Genomic DNA, 9,661 nt, shown 5'->3' with positions numbered 1-9,661 from the left:
AACCAAAGATCAATGCATGGATGGTGCTGCAACCAAAGCTCAATGCATGGATGGTGCTGCAACCAAAGCTCAATGCATGGATGGTGCTGCAACCAAAGCTCAACTCTAAAGCGTGGAGGGAGGGAATTTTCTGGCTATTGCCATTCTCCGAGAGGGGCTAAGCTGAGTGCTTCTCCATCTTCTCAGAATGGTGAACTGCCGTTGGAATGTGTTGTGGTGACCTGTCAGGTTTCCACTCAGACCTCACTGGGATCTGAAAAGGAAGCTGGAGTGTATAGAGCCATCACCTCTCCATTTCTGGTGACCACAGATCTTTTAGAGAATTTGATAAACACTGGACCCTGGACCTCCAAATGAAAAGTCTGGAGAGTCCTGACTCGAAGTCTTCGGCGCTGCCTTAGGATGTCTAGAGAGCCCATTGCATTTTGGATGGAGTCCCTGCATGGACATGATAGCTGCAGCAGACTCACCCAGTGGTGTGGGATGGCCCTGGGCTCTGCTCTGGAATCTCCAAGTGACCTTCAACAGGAAAGCCCGTCCCCCAGACGTACGAGGGCTCCAGCTCCAGTAGAGACAAGACTATCTCTCTGGCCTGCACCTGACATGGTGTCCCACTCAGAATGGGTACATGATGATGGGCTTATGCCGATAGTTGCTATAGACAGAACCAACACTGGCAGTAAAACAAAACAAAACAAAACCAAACCAAACAAACAAACAAACAAACACCCTCTGGCTGAACTACAGCAATCAGTCCTGAGTTTAAGACGCTTTCTAAAGATTTCCTTTTTACCTGTCTCAAATTTGATGTCTGTGTTTTGCCTTAATTATCAGGCAAACACAGTAAGCGATTGTTTGCAGGATCCTCTCTTTTCGACAATCTCTTTCTCCTCTCAACACCCTCTTTTTTTTTTTTTTTTTTTTTTTTTGCAAGAATACTGCATGTCACCAACTCTGGGGAAAATGACCTGAGAACCTGGAGAGCAGATGCTGAATGACTTAATGGATAATAAAATGGCTCGTGCTTATGAGGCAGCTATTTAAAGACCAACTTGACACTCTGTGTAAAATGAACACTAGTTTTTATGTAATCATGGTACCTTACCCAGATTTCCTGCCAGATTCGCTATTTCAGGAGAGTGTGTTTTTCCAAGCAAGTTAGATGTGTCTTTTGAGACTAATTCTGAAGACTCCAGAGGATAGCTGATCTCTTGAACTACTCCCAAACTGTGGGCTAAGGAACAGAGAATGTCTTTAAAGCCCCAAAGTAAGAAGTCATCTAAGACAACATTGTGAAAGATGGCCTCCATGTCCTTGTGTGCACTGTCACTGAGATGGAGGTGCGGGGACTCATTTGTACCCCAGCATGATCATAGGTGAACCTGGGCTCTCCTGTTCTGCTCACTCCTCAATACAGCTACCAACAAGTTCCCCGTGACACCACCTACTTGTGTCTCTAATTCACCACCAATCCCTAGCCAGGCCTTATAGCTGGATCACTGGTTGTCAGAGCATCTTAAGTCCTTCAAGTGCACATTCCTAGTCTTGGGCACAGTAGGGAGCTATGATGGGTTTTACTGACGGCAACCTGGCAGGATCTAGAATCACGCAGGAGAAAAGCTCTAGGAATGTCTGAGATGGATTTCCTAGAGCAGGTTAGTAGAAGAGGTATTATGTAACATGTCTCTCCCGATTGCAACATTCATCCAAACTGAAACATTTGCCCCAAGAAGGAAGGGTAGGCGCCTGAGCCTCAGACTGCAAACAAAAATGCTACTTATCCATGAGGAGTAGACGCTCCGAAGATTTCTGATGGCCCCTACCAACAGAATAAGGCCAGTAAAGAGCTGCTGAGGCTGGGGACTGACCAGCCAAACTGCAGAAAAAAGGAGATTTCTGATGTTGGAGCTGCTGTGGAGACTTCCCTCAAGGTGCCACCGTGGAGGGAATCACAGCCGTGGTATGTGGTGAAAGGTCATGGCAAGAAGAGCATGCTTTTCTTAAGCCACCTAAGTAAGATTGCATACACATCACCAATTCTGTACATATACTTGCTTTCTCTTGGAATTGTTATTCCAGGACATTTTCATATAGGTGTATAACACACAAGCCCCAAGTCCCCGTCTGTGCACACCACTATGTGCACTTTGGTACTTACTTCTGTGCGTATTTCTACAGATACTCCTATCCACATTTAGACCTCTCATTCCATGTGTCTCTCCTAAGAACAAGGACAGCCTTGCACATGTCCACGCCCTTGATGAAGCTTCTATACTGAAGCACTCTATATACCCTTTTAAATAGACTAGCCATCAATAAAATAAGCAAACACACACAAAAATATCAATATATGGAAGAGTGGGTGGGGGGAAATCCAGAGTGAGCATATGACTGCGATTTGTCCCCAACAAGCTGAGTGCCCTCAACTCAATCTCCTGGCACCTCTGGATTTTCCCCATCAGATGAGCAAGCTGAAGCCTTCAGTGTGGAAGATGTCTCACATGTGACCGCACTCACTGTTCTCTATTGAATTCCCCAAAGGACGCTTGTGCTGTAATAACTACAAAGCCTATGACATTGATTTGCACTGTGGAGGGTTAATTTGTTGGTAATATCTATCCTTGGATGTCCATTGCTCTGCAGTGAACAGTTTTGGCCCTGTGTGAATGATCCCATGCACAGCATTGTCCTCTTGTCCCTTGCTCTAGGAAGTCACACTTGGCCCATGATTCAGCTGCTGCTGAGTCACACACATTGAATCTTTAGAAATCCAACAACCCGCCAGGACCTGGAAAGAGTTAAGGGAACTGTGGTGAGCCTTACCCTCTGCCTGCAAAGGCAAACATCTCTCCCAACCCCATCCTCTCCTCTGCCAGGATCCAGTTTGTCATCTGTGGATTCTGGGTGGCAAACACTGCCAAGCCCAGGTGACCCACCCATCCTTGGGTAAGGCCCCTCGCCCTGGCCTTGTCCCATAGCAGCAGGTTGGCCTCAAGGGGACAGTGACGCTGAGTGTGGGCTTTGATCTCAGCATACTGCTCCCTGGTATCTCCAAATATCCTTGCCCACAGATTGTCTAAACTCTTCACCTGAGACACCCGTCTTTCTGACTCATTCCCTGATGCTCAGTAGCTCCCACTGCCACCCAGCCTAAGTGTACCTCACTCCAGGCTTTGGCCCAAGTTGGTTCCTTGGTGGTCTTGTCACATACATATGCCTGCCCCTCTTTTCTGCCTGAAAAGCATAACTGGCCAGCCTTTAGAAGTGCAAGAGCCGGCTTGAGTAAGCTCTTCAGGCTTCACCAAGCTATCTGTCTGACATCTATCTGTCTATCTATCTATCTATCTATCTATCTATCTATCTATCTATCTATCTATCTATCTTTGTGTGTTTGCCACTCTGACATAAGCAAAGCTCTAGGGTAAGAATGATGCACTTCACGCTGTGTACACCGCCTTGTGTACTCCTAGGCTTTTAGGAAGGTCTTCAGGGACCATGGCTGCCAAGAGGAAGGCCAGACTCCCCAACATTCAATGAGAACACTTAAGATGTGTCCCTTGGGCACCATGCCCCTGCCTTAAGCCTCCTCGGCCCTTTCTTCAGCCACACCATCCTGGCCTTGGATGCTCACGTTCCAGGCTGAGGACGCTTCCATCTCTTCATGGGAACGAAATGAAGGGATGAAGGGACCATAACCAGGAAGCCTTGTTTCTGGCTCTTGGCCCTGCTTGGGGCTCCCTGCAAATCCTATTTCATTACTGTTTTGTTGATAGTCTCTCTCTCTCTCTCTCTCTCTCTCTCTCTCTCTCTCTCTCTCTCTCTCTCCTCCCTCTCTCTCTCTTGCTCTCTCTCATTCTCTCTCTCCTCTCTCTCCCCCGTCTCTCCTCTCTCTCTTCTCTCTCTCCTCCCTCTCTCTCTCTCTTATTCTTACTCTTGCTCTCTCACTCTCTCTCTACTCTCTCTCCCCCTCTCTCTCCTCTCTCCCTCTCTCTCTCTCTTGCTCTCTCTCTTTCTCTCTTCTCTCTCTCCTCCCTCTCTCTCTTGCTCTCTCTCTTTCTCTCTTCTCTCTCTCCTCCCTCTCTCTCTCATTCTCTCTCTCCTCTCTCTCCCCCTCTCTCCTCTCTCTCTTCTCTCTCTCCTCCCTCTCTCTCTCTCTCTTGCTCTTGCTCTCTCACTCCCTCTCCTCTCTCTCCCCCTCTCTCTCCTCTCTCCCTCTCTCTCTTCTCTCTCTCTCCTCCCTCTCTCTCTCTTGCTCTCTCTCATTCTCTCTCTCTCCTCTCTCCCCCTCTCTCCTCTCTCTCTTCTCTCTCTCCTCCCTGTCTCTCTCTCTCTCTCTCTTGCTCTTGCTCTCTCACTCTCTCTCCTCTCTCCCCCTCTCTCCCCCCCCTCCATCTCTGCAGGCTCTGATGAGAGCTCCTGAAGAACACACTTCACTTCCGCTGGAGATCACAGGATCCAAACAGCCACGGTCTCCATGATTACAGGAGAGCAACCCCCAAGACTTCACATGCTCTCAAACGGAAGCAAAACAAGTGTTTTTAAATTAAAAATATCCTTTTCGGCACAGGAGAGCAAGACGGAGGCGAGGTCACATCCTCACACAGCTGACGTTGCTTTTAGGAGGAAGTACTATTTAAAGTCGTGACTTGGGTCATAAACTAAATACATACACGCTTCTCAGGACAGATGACACTGGAACAGTCCAGTCAACGAGAGTTGAGAACAAACACTCGAAGGTATAAATAGACCTGGGAGGGAAGCTGCATTTCTGTAGTCTACAGTAATGTGAACTACATACAGACATAAAGGAAAGCCAGGTGCCAACATCCGGGCATGAGGGTAAGGAATGCTGGGAGTGATTTCACACATGTGTTTCAGCGAGTGGAGGGGGGAATTTGGAAGGGAGACAATGAGTAACTAGCAAGTGTCAGACTGCAGTGGCTGTGTCCTTGTCAGACCCCAGGGTTGTAGAATAAGGTGAGTCAGAGGGTAGGGCAGGGACAGCAAACCTGCTTGTTAGCGCCATAGATTTCAGCCCTGTCAGACCCCATCCCATCTTTTAAAAATGAAATGCATCTGTGAAAAAGGTTCTGGAAGTTTGCTTGGGATCGCACTGAATCTGTAGGTTGCTTTTAGTACGATGGCTATCTTCAGAGTATTGATTCTCCCGATCAATGAGCATAGGAGGTCTTCCCATCTTCTAGGGTCTTCTCAATGGCTTTCTTCAGTGTCCAGCCATTTTCACTGGCGATATCTTCTCTTTCCTTGACTAGGTCTGTTACCAGGCATATGCTTGCTTGCTTGCTGTTGTTAGTTTGAGGGATTGTTGCTGCTGTTGGGGTTAGTTCTTCTGTTGTGAGAAAAGCCCAAAGACAGCTAAAGCGGACCTGGATAAAATGAATACCACAAGGACACCACATCTGATTTCAAACTATACTCTAGAGTCCTAGGAACAAGAACAGCGTGGGTCTGGCTCAAACCCAGATTCATAGATTAGTAGAATGGAAAAGAGAACCCAGACACGACTTCACGCAGCTACCTAATCATTGACAAAGACCTCCAAACTATGCATTGGAGAAAAGTCAACATCTTCAACAAATGGTGCAGGGAAGCCTGGATTTCAGCATGCAGAAAAAATGAAACCAGATTCTTACCTTTCACTTTTCACAAATTTCAACTCCAGATAGTTTAAGAAGCTAACACACACCCTGCATCTGAACCCTGATGCCTGAGGTTACTGAAGAAGAGAGTAGGGGGTGAATTTGCAGGCACGAGGCAGCCTGACTAGAACACAAGCATTCCAGAAATAAGAGGACAGTGGAACTTCATGAAACTAGACCACTTCTGCAAAGAGGCAGTCCACAGAACAGATCAGAGAGGCGTCCCACAGGACTGAGCAAAGATAAGAGGCGGCCCACAGGACAGAGCAGAGAGCCAGCCCACAGGACAGAGCAGAGATCAGAGGCAGCCCACAGGATAGAGCAGAGAGGCAGCCCACAGGACAGACAGAAGGAAAGCTTAGCCAGTTATACATCGAACAGAGGATCAGTGTCTAGAACAACCAACAACCCAGTTTTTAAAATGAGCCATGGAACTCAACCGAACATTCTTAGAAAAAAAAATAGAAATGGCTAGTAAGCACTTAAATAGAAAGTATGTGACATTCTCAGTCACCTGTGAAATACAGTTCAGAATTCCCTTAAGACTCCATTTCCCTACCATCCCCACCCTGGTCAGAATGGCCACTGTCGGGGATGTAAATGCTGGTGTGGACAAGGGGAAAGAGGATGCTTGTGCACTGTTGGTGGGATTATAAACTAATGCAGTCACTTTGAAAATCAGCTGGTGGCTTCTTTAAAAAAACAAGAAACAGAACCATGAGATCACCCAATCCCATGTGATGGCATAAACCCAAAGGGCTGCGTATCTCAGAGACTCTGGCACGCCATACCTAACTGCTATTCTACTTTACAATAGCTGGGAAGTGGAATCGGCCTAGATGTTCAACCGATGAGTGGGTTGTGAAAACGCGGTAACACACTCAATATATTGCTCAGCTATAATAAAAACAGAAAGTACTGAAATTTCAGGTAAATAGCTAGAACCAGATATAACCATCTCCAGGTCACTGGAGCCTCAAAAGACAAATAAATGCTGTGTGTTTTCTCTCATTTGTGAGTACTAGCTTCAAACAGTTGTTTTGTGTATTTAACCTGAAGTAAATGTGGAAGCTAGGACACTAGAATCAGGCCTGGGACAGAGGAGGGTAGGCCAAGGAAGAGATGAAATGCGGTGGGAGAGTTCCCGATGCAGAGCGGTATGAACATGCACCGACCAATGAGCATAAAGAGACACAGGACCAGGGAAGGTTTAAACAAAACAAAGTGTGCATGAAGAAGCTGCTAGGGAACCTGTGAGCTAGCGATCCAGGTGAAAATACAATAAACGGGGTTGCTGGGATACATGTGCTGTGAAAGAACACCGGGGCAGTACTGGAATCGAAAAGTTTAAATGTGTGTGGGATGGGGGTGGGAAGAGAAGGCCAGGGAGGGCACTGAGCAGAACTGAGATGGATGAAGGCTGATGGAACCCCTCTAAGTTATAAGCTAGTCAAACTTTTTAAGGAGTTTGAAGAAGGTCTTGGAAACAAGAAAGAATGAGCCCTGGAAGAATGAGCACTGTTCTCTAAGTGTTGGTGGGACGGGCTGGGTCAGGGTAGAAGCCATTAAAACATGATATCCCCGCTTTTAGCAGCAGAGCGCGGCCCTCACTCACTCACCAGGTCAGGCTGTCAGATGGAATAGCTATCGGGTACGAGCCAGCAGAGACATGCTGACCAACAGGCAAAGCACACCACATGCGAGGCGTCCTTAATCAGAACGCAGAGTGAATTTTCCTGAAATAGCCTTCTCTCTCTCGATGAACTGTTCGCTGGAAGACTCTAACCTGAGACAACGAGGTGAAGAGATGGTGAAGAAGATCAGGCAGAAGAGGTAGGTGTGGAAGGGCGGAAGCATCCCCCCAGGAGGGGTGCTCCAGGTCGCACCTCCTAAAGAGTCAGGCATGACCTGGTGGCAGGAGAACAAATGGGAGACTCTTTCTGCTGTTCAGTTTTCCTATTCAAAGTTGGTGCTAAGTTTTGTTTTTGTTTTTTTTTTTAATTTTAAAAATCAGTAATTATTTTAATTTTTTTCAATTGTTTTACTTATTAAATTCCAAATGTTGCCCCTCTTCCCAGCCCCCCTCCAAGAGTTCTTCACCCCATCCCCCCTGCCTCTTTACCTCTGGGAGGGTGCTTCCCAACCTACCCTCTCCACCTCACCCTTCTCCCCCCTCCCTGGAGCCTCAAGTCTCTTCAAGATTAGACACATCCTCTCCCACTGAGGCCAGACAAGGCAGTCCTCTGCTATATATGTGCCAGGGGCCACGGACCAGCCCATGTATGCTCTTTGGTTGGTGGCTTAGTCTCTTGGAGCTCCCAGAGGTCCAGGTTAGTTAATACTGTTGGTCTCCCTATGGGATAAATGGAGAGGTTACAGAGATGGCGTGGCAGTGGAGAGGTTACAGAGATAGTGTGGCAATTGAGAGGTTACAGAGATGGCGTGGCAGTGGAGAGGTTACAGAGATGGTGGCAGAGGAGAAGTTACAGAGATGGTGGCAGTGGAGAGGTTACAGAGATGGTGTGGCAGTGGAGAGGTTACAGAGATGACGTGGCAATTGAGAGGTTACAGAGATGGTGGCAGTGGAGAGGTTACAGAGATGGCGTGGCAGTGGAGAGGTTACAGAGATGGTGTCAGAGGAGAGGTTACAGAGATGGTGGCAGTGGAGAGGTTACAGAGATGCTGGCAGTGGAGAGGTTACAGAGATGGTGTGGCAGTGGAGCGGTTACAGAGATAGTGTCAGAGGAGAGGTTATAGAGATGGTGTCAGAGGAGAGGTTACAGAGATGGTGGCAGTGGAGAGGTTACAGAGATGGCATGACAATTGAGAGGTTACAGAGATGGTGGCAGTGGAGAGGTTACAGAGATGGCGTGGCAGAGGAGAAATTACAGAGATGGCGGCAGAGGAGAAGATACAGAGATGGTGGCAATGGAGAGGTTACAGAGATGGTGGCAATGGAGAGGTTACAGAGATGGCATAGCAGTGGAGCGGTTACAGAGATGGCGTGACAGCTAAGAACACTGTCTGCTCTTACAGAGGATATGGGCTCTGTCCCCAGTGCCCACACAGGCAATGCATACACAGGACACGCATGCATGCAGGCAAAGTACCCAGAAATAAATCTAAAATGTTTAAATTAAAAATAAATACATGTTCCCTTGGGCTCTAATGCATGGGGACTGGCATCACTTAACGGAGGGCTCTGACAGATGGCTCTGACTAGAGAGAACCCTGGTGTCAGTCTCAAGCAGGGCCTTCAGTGACATGGACAATACCAGCAGAAGCCTCTTGATGTAAGATTGCAGATGTCTTCAGCCGCTCATAGGTGCAGTCTCACTAACGTGGGGCACTGAGGAAGCTGAGGAGGTCAGCCATAGGAGTACAGACAGAGACTAGGCAACTGCCCTGCGGAGCTCCAGGAAGGTGGAACCTAAGAAGGCCAGGCTACCCTCCCATTTGACACCTGGTGTTGCCTGAACTCTGTCACAGCAGTATGACCAGCAGGACTCCACACCCATCTCTCCTCTCTGTGGCAGGTCACCAAGATGCACTGCCGATCTGAAGGAGCAGAGAGCCCCCAGAACACAGTATGGCCGTCATGGAGAATACACAGGGCTACCACAGTACGCAGTTCAGTGAACCTGTCCACTCTGACTTCTCACACGTCAGGTCATCATAACATAGTAACTCACAGGTGTAACTGAACAACCTCAGGTTTGATTTCCTGTCCAACCAATATGGTCCTGAAATAAGCACCAAGCCTGGGTCACCTGGGTTCTCTGTTCCTAGTGTGTCTCCTCTGTGACCTTGCTTCTGTATGTCTGTTTGTCATGATGCATGTTTATGTATGCAGCCACACAAACACATGCAAGTACACATGCACTTGTGTGTGCATGCATATAGAGAGACCAGAAATTCAACCTCAGGTATATTGTTCCTCAGTTGATGGTGACCTGCCTTTTCTTTTTTTTTTTTGTCCCAGGTTTCTCACTGGCCTTGAA

This window comes from Mastomys coucha, unplaced genomic scaffold (genome assembly GCF_008632895.1).
Source record: "Mastomys coucha isolate ucsf_1 unplaced genomic scaffold, UCSF_Mcou_1 pScaffold22, whole genome shotgun sequence".
NCBI classification, from domain to species: Eukaryota; Metazoa; Chordata; class Mammalia; order Rodentia; family Muridae; genus Mastomys; species Mastomys coucha.
Note: the sequence above shows the minus strand (reverse complement) of the source record.